Raw genomic sequence first — 20,326 nt, forward strand, 5'->3', positions numbered from 1 at the left:
TTGAATAAAATTTAAACTAATGCCTGAAATGACCAGAGAGACCAAAAAGTAAACAAAACAAAAATATAGAGCCTAATCCTAAAGACTATTGTATAAAATCTTTTTGGTAGAAGGAAGCTAATTGAAAATCCTATTGTCTATGTGCAATGTGGCTTCTTTTAATAATATATTGGTTTAACTTTGCTTTGAACCTTAAACTCTTAACTTTTTGCCATCATTGATTCAATAATAAGAGCAGATTTAAAAACTGTATTTTAAATTAAAAATGTTTTGTGGGTAGTGGGTTATGTGATGTGGGATTGTCAAACTTATAGATCTTATTTTATGCACCCTAATCAAGATTATTATTTGATTAATTAATTTTTATATTTAGAAAATATTTGGACGTTAAAATTCAAATTCTTTTAGCTTAAAAAATTATATGAAATGTGCGTAAAGAATCAAATATGATGCTTTTTTGTATTGGAAATAGACAAAGGGGTGGGTTTAAACCTTTTGTTGTTCTGTTGCTCTCTATCATAAAATTTCTAGAAATAACTCCTAACAAATTATTTACACCTTTGAACTACTCTTAGATTTTAAAATTAAAAAGTGAATTATCACTCCATATGATTTTCTTCCATTCTTACCCACGTGAGACGGTCAAAGCTTTGTTTAGTTTGTAGAATTAAATAACATGGAAATTAAATATTCTATAGATTAGCTATTAGTCACTAAATTTGTAATTCAAAAGAATATATATCCCATCCAATAAAAATGTTTTTTTGTTTTTTTTAATAGCAGAAAGATAATAATTATTGCATATTAAAAGTTTTGATAAAAATATTAAAAACAATGAAATAACTATTTCTTGATATTATTTCCATCTTTTCACATGCTATTTCATAAACCAAACAGAGCAGAGTAAAATAACTTATCTACATATCCCACTAATGATCAGGCCTTGTAGCTGTCAATTATTTTACTAGTTGTTAGTTATTAGATATTAGTAATTTAAAGCAAAAGTATTCAATTAAAATGACTGTTGAATTAGTTAGTAAATGTAAAAATAATGATATCATCTCATTGACTTTAGTCAAATCACTCACTCAACCTCTAAAATCTAGGAAGAGTAATTTTTCATGAATCACCCCCTTAACCTCTAAGAACTAGTATAAACACTATGCCACTGAACAATATATATAAGAGAAGAGTTAAAATACTAAATACCACCTTAAAAGTTATTGCCAATCAGGACTTTAATGTAACCAAACTACATAGAGCATGAAAGAGGCTGCAAATTAGGGGTTCGTAGTTTTCGATTCTAATTAAATTGAACTGAATTAATTCGAATTTTGTCTATTTTTTCATTATTGATTTTGATTTTGTTCATTTTTTTAAGAAGTTTCAATTAATCGATTTGGTTTAATTTATTTGATCAAAAGATCCAACTAACTAAACCAACTAAAATTTAAAACCCATAAGGGAGCTTAAGCCTAAGTGTTAACCCATATATAGTTCCATGTTTGCCCAACCTCAATAGGCCTTGCCATGGTGTTAAGTCTCCATCTTCAGTTGAATCAGTTGTTCTACTCTATAGACTACTATTTGCCTCCCTCACCCACCCTCGTCCTTCGCTCTTAACTCTTTGTCTACATCCAGTTGCCTCATTCCGTCCTTATCAGCTGTCTTACCGCTTCCCTCACACTCACTCTATCCGTCTCATCCTTGTCCCTCACTGTCTCTATCTGTCTCGTCAACACTTGGCCTCCTTCACCCACGCTCTCTATCTGTCTCACCCTTGTTTGCTTGCTCTATCTCACCCCTGCCCCTTGGTCTTTGTCTCGTCAACGTCGTCTAGTCTCCCTCCCTCTCTTGACGATTCCTTTGTCATTTGGTCTGAGTTTCAATGGATTGTGATTATTGGGTTTTGTTCAACTATTGACACTAAACAACAACGTTTTGTGATTTTTGGCTCGATTAAAAAAATGATGAATTAAACCGAATTGAACCAATTGGATTCAGTTTGATTCAATTCTACTATTGACTTTCATTTCATAAGATTTTGATACAGATCAATTAGGTTTGGTTTGGAACCGAACATATCGACTGCACACCCCTATTTGCAATTATTTTGATTGTTTTCATCTTATAGTATCAACAATAAAACCGATGAGGAATTGAAATCCCTTGTATAAAACCAAGTACCAAGAACTTGATATACTTGATATTCATTTACAAAAATGGGGGGATTGAGTACTTGAAGATCTTGCCTAAGTTTGTGAGTGCATGATTGTACTTGATACTGAACATGAAACTTGTGATTAAGGCATCAGGACACTCACATTTTAAGATTATCATGAAGCAATTGGTGGAAATGATGCATAGCTTTCTCAACTGTGGGAGCATATCTACCACTACAATATACTGGAGATTCAAGACCACTCTGAACGCCTTCACAAAGCATAATATCCTCAATCTGCAAATCATGTATGAACCCTAAAGATCTGCAACATAGCTAGTAATTTTACAAGAAAGAATCAGAGTCTATCTCACTGCACTCTTTCACTATCTACTACTCTTTTCAATGAAAGCTTTGTCATCCTGAGGACACATATTAATATAGATATCATTAGAATGGGTTCCTGTTAATTACATTAAGTAATTAATAGCACGCATGTCAACAATTTGAGTATGTGTTATTGGTTAAAACCATGGCAACTGCTCAGTTTAACATCTATGAGACAAAGAGAGAGAGAGAGGGGCAGTTACAATATTTTTAGATCTTAAATATTACATAGTGCAGAATTAGTAAACTTGAGATGGTACCTTGTGATAAGCCTCAATAAAGTAGTCAAATATCACTTGGCATTTCCTGGCTCCGAGAAGCAGCATAAGGTTGGTGTCCATCCGAGACCCATATCTGTAAGACCCAGAAATGGTTCAAAGTACAAAAGAATGGGAACAACAAATAAATCAGTCATTATTATTACATCTTCCACCCAATTACGTACCTGTTAATCATGAAATTAGGATAAATGAAAGCACATAAAGCTTTTGATCCAAGCCGAACAAAATCATCTTCACTTCTAGCTGAGCCACCTTCACATCTTTGGATACTGACCTTTTCGTATATCTATCTCAAAAAAAGCAGTAATTTAGGTGGAGGACAACCACACTTACTATGAAATGTCAAAAAAAAAAATGATGCTTTTATGTAATAAATTGGGTTAATTTCATTAAAGGACATTTTTGTCACTCAATTTCAATTTGTATAAGTAAAAAAGCTCAAAGTTTGATTTTGATTCAAGAAGATTGCTTCTACAAAATTTTTGTAGACATTTAGCCAAATTCTTTATGTGACGATAAAATATAATAGCTCTAAGCCTACAAAAATATATTTGAAAAATTTTACTTGGTTATCATGTAAAAAATATTATTTATATTTTATCAAAATCTAGCATTGATGATTTATCGAAATAAATTAAATTTGGGAATTTAACTGATAATTGAAATTTAGTGAAAATGCTGAAATTGGAGACCATGGGCAAAAATCATGGCAGTCTTATAGATCTATCATAATCAAGTGCTACAATTGATAAAGCTAAAACAAAATGTTCAAGAATGACAAGGAAGCGCGAGAGGCATACTATGGTGGAGTAAGAATCAAGCTTCAAACCAGATGCCAAATCTTTATGTGCATATGGAACATGGTAGCCACCATCTAATTAGTTGTCGCAAAACATCTGAAAAGGAAGAAGGGGAATTAGCGGTCCATGAAATCAAGTCACACAATGCAATTAATGGATATTGGTTTCAGTGTCTTAAGTCTACTGTAGAGTGAGCTCATTGCCAAGGATGATGAATATATGAATTAATTCACCACAAGAAAACATACAGAGAACTGAAAGGGACCTCATTCACCTTGCATAAATGGGCTCCTGTCTAAAATTATTGCTATTAAAATCAAATGCCAAAATTCAGTAGTACACTTATATTGAAGCATCTTACCTTCCAGTTACATTCAATATTGTATACACATCTACAAACATAACTCAAAGAAAAATCAACTCCATTGGTTTTCATGTATCGAAACGACTACCAAGCCATTCATTTTCCACCATATTGCCATCAACTTCCTGATAAGGTGAATTCTCTTTGCCCACATTGAGAAGAACAAATGGCCTCCAAGTGGCTACATTTAGTGGAACAAGCCCAAAGTCCTATGCTCCAAGCAACAAAAATTAACTAAATTATCCATTGATCATTAATTTGCCATATATTAATGGAAAATGATTACTACTCTAACATTTCAGCAAACATTTACATTGAAATTTTGCATTCCTGTTATTCTTGTTGTTTAAGAAGTTCTCCATCCAAACCATATGTCCAAGCCTGCATAAAAAGATTGGATACACATTAAATCATGAACTAGCTTATTATAAGAATAGATGCTAAAATTCAGTATATTCATATGGCAAAGCAAACTCAATTCCTTCAGTTATGAATTCTATATATTTAAGTTATGGTTTAAGGGAGGAAATGAAATGAAAAGAATAGGAGATATTACCCATGGTAACTTCTTAAATCCTAGAGAGATGTAAGGTTGTAAACAGTCATATATCATGTGCTAGTGAATAATGTAACGCTTGGCTGGAGGAAAAGAAAATGTACGATAGAAAATAGACCAAGAAAAAAACAATACCACGGTATTGACTAACGATTGCTCCACGATCGATGATGTAGCACTTGAGGTTAGAATTCATCAATCCAATTCAACTAAATAAGCAACATTAGAAAATTTAGCAACCAAACTGTGTTTCAAAATCTAGGTGCCACTGCTATGCTAACAAACCATGGTCAACTATAAAAGTTCCAACCTTGTCCAGCTTTGAAGTGGACTTATTTAAGCATTGTCTACTGTCTTCTTCTTGGCTTAGAGAACGAACGCCTAACCCGCCACTAATCACTTAATGAATCACTGGAGCAATTATTTTGGTTTATATCCATCACACAAAAGCTGTTCCCAATCTAAGACGAACCACGATGTTTTGGCAACAATCAAGGATGAATACATATACATACACAATATACATACATATCCATCACACAAAAGCTGTTCCCAATCTAAGACGAACCACGATGTTTTGGCAACAATCAAGGATGAATACATATACATACACAATATACATACATATACATATATGACATGTCCCAAACCTTGTCCACCTGATGCATCTCTCCATAATATGAGGCCTTGTAACCCATGTATCCAGATCATTAAACTTTGATCATCATTTACCTATGATATGAATTTGCCATATCCTCTTTATTAACAATGTGGTGAATCACAAAGCACTATTGCAAGAGATATATATAGGTGAACATATACTATTCTTTGTTTATGATCAATATTAAAATAATGCAAGAAAAGGGGCTGAGGGAATTCCAAAATGTTTGCATGAAGCAGCACAGATAAACTCACATGGTAAGGGCATACAAAGCAAGACTTTTTCCCACTTCCCGATGCAAGAAGAGAGCCATGATGGCGGCACACATTGTGAAACGCATGAACCTTGCCATCATCATCTCGACACACAAGAAATTCTACATTTTTGAATCTGCCAGAGTTAATCCTCCATTAGGTTCTCAGAAAAAGGGGAAAAAGATTGGTTGAAATGCAGACAAATGGAAGTCATATTCAAGCATTTCCCTTTCTTCTTCTAAGAACCTAATGGAGCCCAAATGATTAGCAACATTCAAATGACAGCATACTGAAAGAAAGCAAGAACAACAAAAAATAAAAAGAACCAAATTTTCTACCAATATAAATGTACCTTCGTGAAAAAGTCACGAGGATCCTTTATCCTGCTCAGTATCCTGAAATTCAACACACAACCCAAAATTGGTAAATAAGATTCTACGTCTCCTGTGTTACGATATGTTTGATGTATGCTAATCGCTAGGAGTTGAAGCCTCCACTTTATGCATAATGAAAATACAAGGCAAACCCAATTATGCTCATTCAATATTTCAATTTAGTCTTAAATTGCCGTATTTGATAAAATCATACCAAATTATCAAATTTCTTGTGTTATTAACTATTCTAAGCAACTTGAGACTCCTTTTAAAAAAAAAAAAGAACTAACCAACAGCTTGCCATCCTCCATAGAAAACACGATGGAGATCATAATCGTCAAATGAAGGGTCGTGTACCAGATCAGGTGGAGTCGGGCTTTCTCTATCGAATACGAGGGTCAAATTCATCGACGAGTTTCTGACAATGACTATGGAGAGAGCTTGGATTGTGAAGAACGCAGCACGAGACCTTGAAGGGCCGATTTTGAGCAAGAAATGGAGTATGATTTTTAGGTTGAAGCCTGCGACTGGTGATGAGCTTCAAAGGGATCACTGCGGTGGCAATGGCCATTGTCTTCGCTACGACGGTTGCTTCAAAGTAAACGACATCGACATTCCAGGGTACTCTTGTGTCCTTCTGTTCTTGTCTTGGCGTTCCTCTGCCTGCCGAAGAATCTCTCAGTTTTTTCCACTCTTTTACAATTTTTTTATTTAATTAGTTTTAATTAAAATTTAAAAATAATATTATTCAATCAAAATTTATTAATTTATCTTTAATTTTAATAGATTAAATTATTCTTATGTACAAGAGAAAGAAAAAAAATTTTCCTTTTCATTTTTTTAAGTAAAAACAGCTGTAATTATTATAAAGTTTAATTATTTAATTATTATAAAGTTTAAAATTAAAAAATTATTAAAAAAATAAAAAAAAAACATTTGACACTGTGCTAGAAGATTGAGAGAAAAAATATTTATAAATATATTGTAGTAGCTATTGTTAAACTAAAAAATATTTAAAAAAAAAAAAGAAAAATGATATTTGAGAGGAATCATATATATATATATATATATAAACTAAAGCATATAAATAAGGTCACAAAATTATGTAAGGTATTTTAAAAAATAAATAAAAATTTTATAATTTGTCATTTTTTTAGTATAGTTATCGTTAACCTATTATTTAGATCATGGTAAGTCCTAACTTCTTAATGTAAACATGGCTCACAATATATTAAAACCAAAGCATATAAATAAGCTCACGAAACTATGTCACATATTTTAAAAAGTAATTTAAAATTTTATCATTTGTCATTTTTTTAGTACATCTGTCATTAACCATTATTTGGATCATGGTAAGCCGTGACTTCTTAATGTAAGTATGATTCATAATTGTGTTTGGGAAGAATGACAAGTCATGATCATAGTATTACATGATTTTTTCATGGTTTAATTACAGGTTTGCCAAATTTTTAAAACCACTAACTTAGTGGATAAACATAGTTTTACTCATTTTTATTCCAATATTGCCCATATACAATTAATAAAAGTATCTTTTTATCCCTTAAAACCCTCCTCTTTTTCACTGGGAACTCTCAAATTTTTATCCTAATCTCTCGCCTCTTCTCTTTTTCATTTTTGTTTCCTTTCTGTTCGCCGACTGGATCTCCTCTCCTTCCAGTAATTTTTTTTCTTCTTTCCTTTTTAATTTTATTTTTGTATTATTTACCACAAAAAATGCTATTTTTTTAGCCAGTCTTCTTTTGCAATTATTTTTATTTTTTTTTTCTTCTTTTTCTGTGATTGAGGTTTATAAAAATTTGTTGATATTTTCAAAGAATCTGCTGCCTCACTCTCCTTTCCTCTTGAAGGTAATTCTAATAGATTATGCATCTTGTGCAATGTAATGCTTATAAAAGAAATTTCACTTTGTATATATATTATGCATTTTTGTGTTATTGTTTTGAAATTTTAATGTGGAAATTTGACTTGATACCCTTTTAACTTTGCTAACATTTTCTTCTGGAATCAAAACATTAAAGTCTATGGGTTCCATTGCACACACTAGCTAGGAGCCTAGGATAAGCTTGTCTATCTTAATGAAGGATTTGTAGACAAAGAAATAATGAAAAGCTTTATTATAATACACGAAAGTTCCTGATTTGAGGCATCTATTTATCTATAACTACTGAAAATTATAGCATGTGTTTTTGTGGCATTCCTAATTTGAATATTTCATTATTAGTAGATGGGGAATGATTACATGTAACATGTTCATGAGTATGTATGTTGGTGGTGTGACTGGGGTGCCTTTGGGTTAAGGAAATTTGATTAGATGATTTAGGTCAATTTCCCATTGAATTATACTCATAAGAATCTATTCTCAATTTTAAATTTGAGTATGGAAACCAATTGGAGAAGGTATACTTTAAAAACATGCCAAACCTTTCACTTAGAAAAAAAGTCACCTAGTAGTACCTACTCTCTATTAGAGTTTCAAATCAACAAATTGGTGAATTTGAATTTGGTTTTTTCTAGTTAGTTAAGTCTGTGTCTTATGAGTTTGTGGCATTGTGAGGAATCAAATTCTGATTTTGGATGGATAAGTTATTGACATTTTAGTTTAGTCTATCTTGCTTCACCTGAGCTTGTCACATAGTATGCCTTTCTACCCATTTTATCATAGTAAATCTACTGAATTAGGTCTAAGGATCTTCATGAGAGTTGTAGAAAATTCTGTCCTCTTTCTAGATTGTTATCATAGGCTTAAATCTAATGAGCAGATTGTGAGTTATCACTTAAAAACAGAATCTAGTTTTGTTAACTCTGCTCATTCTGAGTTTTGTCTTCAGACCAAATTTTATCTAGCTTAATGAAATAATCAACCTTAGGTGTCTTCATGAAAGTTGTAGTGCTATTAATAAGGTTTCTGGAAATGTAAAGATCATTCATTTTTGAATTTCCTAGAGAGAATAAGCTTGAAATACCTACCTATGTGCAAGAAGAATTAATTTCTGCACTTTTATCTATAGTTTGGGCTAGATTTGATAGGCTTAACGAAAGAATAGAACTGAGCTTTCTTTTTATGATCTAAAACCCAATAGGTGTGGAGTCCAGGAATACCATTTTGCATTTTGTTTTTTGTTTCAACCACTTTTGGCATATTGAATGCACGTTTTTTGTTTTTTAATTTTCAAAAATTGAAAACTATTTATAATTTTTTGTTTTGTGTTTTCTGAAATCTATTTTTTTTAAAAAATTTATTAAGTCTCTCATATGACTAGAAAATAAATAAGAATATTTACATTTTTTAGAAATTAAAAAATAAATAAATTCTAAAATTAAAAGTAATATTAAGTATAACAATATATTGGTTTCTTTATATATTTTTAAAAATATTATTAAAAATAAAGATTAATGAAAAAAATAATGTATAAAAAAGGTTCATTATAAACCATTACTTTAATAAATTTACATAATATTTACTATTATAATTATTAAGTAAAATGAGCAAATTTAGAAAAGTTTAACTTATTTGAAAAAATAATTGTCCTATAATAGTGGAGGAGTGAGGTCAGGGAATAAAAGAAACTGAAATAGAAAACCAAATGTGGTTGTTTCCCATTTTGATTGCCAAGTTTTAAAAACAAACAAGAAAAAAAAAAGAAAATATAAAATAAAAAGCTCAATAAAAAAAAAATTTATTTTTTAGGATGAAAAATCAAAAACAAAAGTGAATCTGAATACACTTTACAAAATTTGTCTGTGTTCTTATGTGGTAAGAGTGGAATTGCATTTTATTTGACATTAATTTCTTCTGTTTTATGATGATTCAAAGTCATCTGGGAATATTGCTTTTTGTGGTAATATGTTTTTGTCAATTGTGGAAGTAATGGACATTGTTCGACAAACCAAATTATCAAACCAAATCAAATCAAAATATTAATTCGATTACTTTATAAATTCAATTTGATTCAATTTTTATAATAATATTAATAATTTAAAATTTTAATTTTTTTATTCAATTTGAATTTTAAAAACTAACCAACCCCATGCAGACCCTAATTATATATGTTTGGTCTGCAAATACAAAGAAATGAATACAAAAGTGCATTTTCAAATTCCATCAAAGAGCAACAATTCCATTCTCTGTTCTCATTATCAAATAATAATAATAATAATAATAATAATAATAATAATAATAATAAATTTTAATCTAAAAATATTTAAATTATTTTATGAAAACTCAAATTTAAATTTTAATAAAAAAACCATTTAAAAGAAATCTCACCGAGTCTCCGTTGATTGCGTTTTTCCTTGGCAAAGGGTTTCTTACACGAAATCTTCTGGAAGTTGAATTCCAATCCTGATTTGTTTCCTCCAATTTTATAAGCTTCATGACCCGTGCGATGCTGCGGATAATTTTTTATATTTAGCATATTAATATAATTAATTAATAAATAAAATTTACATTAACAATTCATCTATTATATTTTATAAATAAAATTATTATCTATTAATAATTATTAACTTCATTTAGTTAAATTTAATTGAAATAAAATTTTAATTATTTATTATATTGCATATTATTTTTATGTATATAATTTAATTTAAGAACAATCATTATTAATAATATAGTATTTATTGTTTACGTATTATAATAATAAAATATAATTTAATAAAAAAATTAAAACTAAAAAAAAGAAAGGACAAAAGTAAGATTGACATTTTACTGTTCATAAAAAATCAAACGTGCAACTCATTTAATCATATCATTTAGTGGCTGTTTAGTATTATATTTAAAAAATCTAAATTATTTTTTCATATAAAAATATTATTTTAAATATTATTAAAAAAATAATTTAAAAAATTATTAAATTATTTTTTTAATATTATCTAATTAATATATTTAAAAAAATAATTTCGCCGTTAATAATTTCAATAGCAATTCAAACACACTCTTATCTGTATACAAGCTATATCATACTGACACAATGCTGCTGGTGTAATTTTTTTATTAAAATTTTTATAATAATATTAATAAATAAACTTTTTATATGTATATATTTTAAATAAAATTATTATTTATAATTTATTACAAAATTTATTGAATTTTTTTATTTTCTACACATAAAGTATATATACGGTTTGACTAAAAAAATTATAGTACTATAATTTCTTAAATTAATAAATTAACAATTAAGACTAATGTTTTATAAAACAAAATATTTCTCAATTTTCATATTCATTGTAATCATATTGTGATTATACATATATTTGAAATATGAAATTAACTATGTAATATTACAACTATATTATTTTCTTAATGATTAAATTTTTTGAATTATAAGAAAACATTTAAATAATAATATTTTTATATAAATATTGAATTTAATTTAATTTAAAAAAAATAAAAAGTAAAAGGAAAGAAATTAAAAAAATTTTTACCTTAGCACCGTTGGACCGTTCTCTTAATTAAGCGAGTCAAGTGTGCCCTAACTGATCCTTAGGGATCCCACTTCGATTGTGGATAGGGTGTGTAAATGATTTATATATGAACAAAAACTTTGTTAAAATTGTTATGATTTAAACAGATATTTGTTTCCGTCACTAAATCATTTATGTGTCTAATATCTACGTAAAAAAAAATAATAAGTTAAATTATTTTAGCTTTTAATAAAAGCAAAAACAAATGTTAAGTGATGATGGTCTAAAGATTCCATTTTACTTATTCAATCAATAGCTTATAGAGTTTTTGCAACTGTGATGACTAAAAGGACCAATTAAAAATAGGACTGTTAACTTAGACATGTTTTTTGTGCTTTCTTGATCACACTGAACAAATCAACACAAAGCTGATTGCCTTATAGACATAAGGCCGTTAATCAAACCAAGCTGCTTGACACCATCTCTTTGATCTCATTGTAACTTATTCCATAATGCAGGTAATTAACCAAAACAAAAGCAAACAATGACTCGAAGCCTATAAAATATCAGAATAACATTATCAAAACATTAAAAAATACTTAAGCCACTGCAAACCAGCCTCAGCAGGTGCATAAAGAGAAAGCCACACCATGCTCATTTCCAAAGAGTGTAGCTAGGAGTGAGCAAATTTCGATTTAAATCGAAAAATCGAATCGAATCGAATCGAGTCAGTTCGATTCAATCAATTCTATTTTAAAATATAATCAGTTCGGTTTGATTTTAAATATAAAAATTTCGATTAATTCGGTTCGGTTTGGTTTTGAAGAGAAAAAAATCGGTTAAACCGAACCGAACCAAATAGTAATTTTTTATATTCGAATCGGATCAAATCCATTTTTAAATTAATTTATTTTTATGGAAAATTTATGAATTATATTTAATTATATATATATTGTTTAATTTCATTGATTAATGTTTATTAAGTTCAAATCAAAGTCAAAATTAGACCAAATATTTATAAAAAAATATTTAATTAGTATGTAATATATATTAAAATTATATGAATCTAAAAGTTTTAAATAATATATAATTATGTACAAAGCATAAAAAACAAATTATATATGAAAAAAAAAACATTTAAATAGATAAATATATCTTATTTAAAAAATTAATAATTAACAGAATATATTAAGTTTGAATATAATTATAAAATTAATATGATTAATAGGATGCTTATAACTTATAATACTTATTTTTTTATTTTAAAATGATGTATTATTAAAAATTTAAAAATGTTAATATCTATATATATACAAAAAAATAATATTTTTTAATTTCTTTAATACTATAATGCTATCTTAACTTATATATATATATATATATATATATATATATATATATATATATATATATATATATATATATATATGTCAAAGCCTAACTATTTTTAACCCAAACTTAAAGCCTATAAATGTAGTCTAAGTTCAAGAAAATAAACGGATAGAGTCCAACTATAAATTGAACTGCCAAACTGGGAGCCTTAACCTACTTGACTTATAAATCAATAAATCAATAATATGGGGAGCTCAGCTCACCATCATAATCCTTAAAGCAAATAAATAATCAAATGAGAGCTTAGCTCCCTCATCTAGAGAAATGATCATCTCATGCATCCAAGCATATCCACATAAATAAGTTTACAACTCCAATAAATTTAGTTATTACAAACCCAGATAAGATTAATACATCACTAATACATGCGGATTTCTAGAATTTTAAACAAAGAAAACAAAACACAAGTAAGTTTTTTCTGGTAAACTTGCAAGAAAGAAAACAGGTTATTCTCAAAAAGTCTACCTGTTACCTGAGAAAAAATAGTTGAATAGGGGTGAGCGTTCGACTCATAGATTAAGATATTGATTTTCAATGTAATTTCTATAACTATCTAGAACTAATACATTGCCTGGATATGAAATACAGCATAGTCATATAGTATCAAACAATTCAAGTAATATTCGCTCAAAAGATAATTGAAAGCACACATACACCTGTGTGTCACATTAATATATATACATATGGGAGCTGATCCCATATACAGCTCTCTTAATTCCAATACCTCCCAGCAAGATCAATTCAAGCCAGACTTTCTCTTAATAATCTAAGTGTAGGGGTCAGCAAGATTAACTTAAAACCGTACTCATCCTGACTTATCCACATATAAAGATCGAGTCCCAATGAGTCAAGCTCCAGCTGCGACTACCTGTCTTATCCATATCTACATTCACACCACGTGCACTCCAACACACACACTCAGCTCTAAATTACTTTAAGACGACATCCACAACAATTTTATTAATAAAATATGCAACACAAGAGCATGCCTAGCATTTACTCTCTCTCTCTCTCTCTCTCTCTCTCTCTCTCTCTTTATCTATCTATCTATATATATAAATATATATAAGTGAATGCATGAGCATGCCTTAAATATATAATAATATTGAAATTATAAATAAAATCAATATCTACTCATAGAACAATCGGAGATCACTGAGGCGATTGGGCAGAAAAAGAAGGCAGACTCGGATCACCTAAACAATAATATTCATGAATCTATCAGTATTAAATCAAAACAATAATTTAAAGAGTCAAAGACATGCTAAGTTTATGTCGAAAATTCGGCAGAGTTTTCCCTATACCTAGAACCTACTCAACCTGCAAAGTAACTCAAATAACACTTTCTAATTCAATGGCCTCAGGGCTACATCACAACAACATCATATTACCTCTCTTAGGCTCTCCAAACAAGCCAAAATTCAAATAACTACACAATTCAGCTATAAAGTTTAAAATTAACATTTTGCTAAAACACAACCAAACTAACCCCAAAAATTCTATAAATATGTCTCGCAGTCCTTAGCAATACTATTATACTATTGCAAAAGAAATTATAATTTGCTGGCTACCCATGAATATTTTATGAATTTTATTCTAAACCTAGCATTAGACAAAAATGGAAATTTAGAGTTCGAGTTCACTTACATCAATTCTAACACCTGAAATGCGTTCGGAGCATCTGAAAAATGGTGAGAAGCACTATAATATTAACTCACTTCTGAAGTGGGGTTGACAGCCCGCCTGTCCGGCTCAAAAATGCAGTCCCGGTCATCGATAGAATTTTCTTGAAACAAGAATACTTACGAGAAGTCCATAACACTAGGAGTTAAAATATAATTTTTATTTAATTAAACAGACTCATTAAAGATCCAAAAAATCACTGCTAAGGTCATGGGATCCACCAAAATTTTGATGTCAAAAAAATTCTAAATTGGTGTCAATGCGAAGCTCTTGACGAGTGGAGTGTGCTGGTAGTTTCAGAATCTCAGTGGGTTTCACGGTTTGGAAGAAATTTAGCCAAAAGTCGAAATAGGCTAAAACTTCTCGGACTTGATTCGCACAAACTGCCCAATGAAAATTAATGAAATAAGTGTCTATGGAAAGCTCTTCCGGAGTAGAATACGAAGGGGATTGGACTCAGTCCAATCGGTGGCCGGATCTGCTGGAATTAGCCAAGGAAGGTGAAACAGCGTGGTTTGAAGGGGAGGGACTTTGAGGCGATTTTCTGGTTGGCTAGAGGGGCGGCGCTGGTGGGGGAGGGGGGCTGGAGGTGCACTGGCATGCGGGGGAGTTGGGGGGAGGGACGGTCGGTGATGGAGAGGGGAGGAGAGAGAGAAAAAGAAGAGAGAAGAGAGGGGGAGGTGACGCACGAGAAAGAAGAGGGAGGGAAGAGAAGGCCGATTTGATTCAATCTGTCTGATTTGATCCGATGTGATTCAGCCAGTTTGATTCAAGGTATTCAAAATTAGATTTTTGCTTTACCCTAAGCGCAAAACGAGGCCCAAAAATTTCAAAAAAATTATAAAAAGTTTTAAAAAAATTTTAGAGTCCAAATACATTTTTAGATTTACCATGTGGTCTTTAAATTAATTTTTAAAAATCATTATAATTTATTATCTCGAAAAAAAAAATCCGATTTTGAAAATCTAAAAATTCAAATTAAATACTATAATATTTAATACATTAAAATATCATAATTTATACATAAAATAATTATTTAAAAATTAGGGGTGTTACAATATATATATATATATATATATATATATATTATTTACATAAGATTTATAAATTCAATTTTAATTAGAATTAATTCATATATTAATGTAATAATTAAAAATTTTAGAAATATATCTATAATTAAGAAAAATATAAATATATTTTATATGAAATATTTTTTAATTAACTTATAAGAAATTAAATTAAATGAAAATTCAAATTTATTAATAAAAGAATTCATATGTTTGGCTGACAAAAATTAATTTCTTTTATTATTCTTTTAAGTAAATTTAAATAATTATATTAAAATAATTTTACATAAATAATTATAAGATAGAGATAAAAATTTAATGGGATTCATTAAAAAATTTATTTATATAAATAAAATACCTTCCTATTTTTACAAATAATATAAATGATGAAGGTATTTCTATAAAATTTCATTTAAAATTATATTATAATAAAAATTAATTAAGTAGACTTTAAATACAAGTAGAAATAAGAATTTTAGATTTATATAAACTCTAAAATTATATAGACAATTAAATTTTAAGTCCTAAAAATTTTAAATTTATATAAATTTTAAAATTAAATTAAATATTAAAAAATATAATTATAAATACATAAATAATGAAGGATAATTTTATCAAATCTAATTTCTCTTCCCCCTCTTCTCACATTTATGTATTACATAGATATAGATTAATATATTAAATAATTTTAGTTTTTTTTTTTTAATTTTAACAAACTTCAAGTTGATAAAAAAAATAAATGAATAATATATCCAATATTATTATCTTAATTTTATTATCTCTCTCTCTCTCTCTCTCTCTCTCTCTCCCTCTACTTATACTTTTAATTCACATATTTCTTATTATTTTATTTCAAATTTAAAGAAAAAAAATTAAATATTTAAACATAAAATATGAACAAATAATATAACTAAAATAAATATAATTATAATTTTCAAAATAATAAAGAAATTAAATAAAATAATATTTTTATCAATTTGAGTGTAGCTGCCACAATTGACATAAAAATAAAAAGAATGAGTAATATTAATAATGTAGGTAAATATTTAAATTATTTTTGTCAATTAAATAATTCAATTTTGGTACTTATTAAAATTAAAACTAATGTAAAAATTTAATATTAAACTGATAAAATTAAAAGGTTTGGCTAAAATTAGAAATCTTATAAAGGTTTTGATTTTTTTTTTTAGTCATTTAACCATGAAATGAATGAGAATTTTAGTATTATGATTTTTTATTATATTTTAATATAAAATCAAAATTTATTTTTATTTCAAACAATTAATTATTTAAATAAAATCTAAATAGTTTTTTTGAATAGAATTTTTAAAAACTTTTAATAAATTTATAAATTATAATATTTTATTGACATAAAAATAAAATTTATTTGAAAATATGACTAATTAATAAAAAAAATTTAAGCATTTTTTAATTTATTTAAAATTTTAATTAATATTTAAAATTAAAAAATTAGTGTTAATTTTATTCTATTTATAGTTTTATTTTATTTACCTAAATTAGTCAAAATTCAAAAGCAATTATAATAATTTCATTGAAATTTTCAATGGAAACTATCTTTTAGTTTATTATATTGAAAAATAATTTGAGAATATAAAAATATTTTATTTTTATTTTTATTTTAATAAAAATGAAATAAATAAAAAATTGTTTACACATAAAAATAAATTTTATGTTTGGTTAAAACTATATTTTTATAAATATCAATATTTTCTTTAAAAAAAAGGCTAGAAATTTGTGACCAATAAAATGGTTCTTCTACTTGAATTAGATTAAAAATCTTAATTTTTTATTTTAATATTTAGTTAAAGCTTATCGATTATTAATATTTATATTTTTAAAATAGCTAAAAATTTGTAAAAAATAAAATAGTTGTAATTGAATGGAATTATAAGTTTATATCTATTGAAGGAAGTGTAAATTTTTAATTAACTATTGAATCAAAACTATCGAGTCTTTCCTTTTTCTGCTAACTTCATTAGAGCTACAGCTTGAGGGTTATTCTTTAAGTTGTCTCAATTTTATTCTCGCAATATAGTAGCAGCCCTATTTTATGTATTGATGCCATATATATCACTCACTTTGCCATATGATATTTGACAAATTATGTGTATTAATATTAATCGTTAAATTTTGCATATATTATATACATATATAGAGGCTTTTCTTGGATAGGACATACAACTACAAATGCAATGGGAAAGTAAAAGAAAATTTGATATTATGATTTTTTATTATATGTTATAAAATTAAAATTTATTTTTATTTTAAATAATTAATTATTTAAATAAAGTCTGAATAACTTTTATGAATAGCATTTTTTTAAATTTTAATATTTTTATAAATTATAATATTTTATTGATATAAAGAATAAAATTAATTTGAAAATAATATTTTCCAAGCACTTTTTTTATTTTATTCAAAATTTTAGTTGATTTTATTAAATTTTAGTTGATATAAAATTACTTTAAATAATAAATTACTTTACATAAATATAGATATATAGGTATTATTATATATTGATTGTAAATTAATTATTTTTTTAATAATAATTTTAAAATCACCTTATTTTTTTAATTTTATTTATCATTTTATTGATATATGAAACAAAATTAATTAATTTAAAAAAATCAAAAAATAATATATTAATTAACTTATTTCAAAATAATATATTAAATATTTCAATTAAAAATTTGGTGAGTTATAACTCTTTTATATATATATATATATATATATATATATATATATATATATATATATATATATATATATTTTTTGTGCTTGTGTCAATGAAGGAGGTAGAACTTTTAGCCCCATTTTTCTAATAATTCTTTATCAATGAAAACTTACACTTCCATTTGTTTTATTTTGAAATATCTTGAATTACTTATTTTTTATATTTAATTTAAAAAAATTAATTTTAAGAATTAGTTATATATATATTAAATTTAAAGCGTACAAATAAACTCATAAGATCATATCACTTGTTTAAGAAAGTAACTTAAAATTTTGTTATTTATATTTTTTTTAATACGGTTGTCATTAATATTTACTGACATATATAACACTCGACAAAAGAGCCATCTATTTAAGCTGATTTTATTTAAAAATATAAATATTTAGAATTTAAAAGTATAAAATATTTAAATTTTTATTTTAACTAACTTCTTATTTTCTTTTAATTATTACTTATAAAAATATTTAAAATTTAAAAAATAAAAAATATTTATTGAAAAAAAATGTCATGATTTGTTTATTTAATCATTTAAAATATTTCTTTTTAATTATTAGTTGTATAAAATATCTAAGTTTAAAATATTAGATAAAAATTCTAATCAATTTGAGGGAATTAAAATTTAGAAGATAAAACATATATATATACACACATTTCTTGAGAATAGGTAAATATATATAATCATATATATATATATATATATATATATATATATAGTTATAGAATAAAAATAAGTTAACAAAATTATATCACTCGTTTAAGCTGATTTTATTTAAAAATATAAAATATTTAGAATGGAAATGGTATGAAATATTTAAATTTTCATTTTAACTAATTTTTTATTCTTTTAATTATTAGTTATAAAAAATATTTGAAATTTAAAATATAAAAATATTTATTACACAAAAAATATTAGGTGGTCTATTTATTTAATTATTTAAAAATATTTTATTTTAATTATTAGTTATATAATATATATATATATATATATATATATTCATTAAAAAATTATTTATGAAATTTGAGAATGTATTTTTAAAACTTATATTAATATATATTTAAATAATTATTCACTAGAAAAATATTTATGAAATTTAAAAATTTACTTTAAAAAAATTGTTATATTTAAAATTTAAAAAATTAATATTAACAATTTAAATATAAAAATTTTCAATTACTAATATATGATAACTGATTTAAATGAAAATATAAAATAATCTATTAATTAATTTATTTCAAAATTTAAAATTAAATGATATATTATCAAATACAAAATTATATTCACTACTATTAGAAAGTTTATATATTAATACTTGAAATAAAATCAATTTTTTTGACTTAAATATTTTTAAATTTCAATTATTAAAATTTTATTTGATTAAAAATAATTATTAAAAATAATATTTTTTAATTTAAGTTTTGGTTAGATTAGAAAAAGGGTGAGTTATTTTTTAAAAATTATATTAGTATATATAAATAATTATTCACTAGAAAATTATTTAGAAAATCTAAACATTTATTTTTAAAAATATTTCTTATATTTAAAATTTAAGAATTTTAATAATAATAATTTTAAAATCGCCATATTTTTTTAATTTTATTTGTCATTTTGTTGATATATGAAACAAAATTAATTAATTTAAAAATAAAAAAATAATATAACAAAATTAACTTATTTCAAAATTTAAAATTAAATGATATGTTATTAAATATAAAATTATTAATTACTATTAAAAAATTATATATTAACACTTGAAATAAATCAATTTTGTATTTAAATATTTTTTAATTTGGATTGCTAAAGTCTTACCTTATTAAAAAAATAATCAAGTAAATATTTAACTCAAATTTTAATTAGATTAGAAAGAGTTAATTATTTTAATAAAAAGTATGTTAAAATACATATTTAAATAATTATTTAGTGGAAAATTATTTATGAAATTTAAACATTTGTCTTTTAAAAACATTTCTTATATTTAAAATTTAAGAATTTTAATAATAACAATTATATTTTTTTGTTTTATTTATCCTATTACTAGTATATGATAACTAATTTAAAGAAAACATAAAATAATCTATCAATGAACTTATTTCAAAATTTAAAATTAAATGATACATTATCAAATACAAAATTATATAAATTATTATTAAAAAAATTTATATATTAGCG

The 20,326-nt window shown here is 25.7% G+C and overlaps 1 pseudogene; it reads right to left on the reverse strand.

Moving 5' to 3' along the window:
• Positions 1 to 2,547: 2,547 nt before the first annotated feature.
• Positions 2,548 to 4,646, reverse strand: LOC131172002 (choline monooxygenase, chloroplastic-like; annotated as a pseudogene).
• Between the last annotated feature and the right edge of the window lie 15,680 nt (positions 4,647 to 20,326).

Source organism: Hevea brasiliensis, chromosome 13 (genome assembly GCF_030052815.1).
Source record: "Hevea brasiliensis isolate MT/VB/25A 57/8 chromosome 13, ASM3005281v1, whole genome shotgun sequence".
In the NCBI taxonomy this organism is placed as follows: domain Eukaryota; kingdom Viridiplantae; phylum Streptophyta; class Magnoliopsida; order Malpighiales; family Euphorbiaceae; genus Hevea; species Hevea brasiliensis.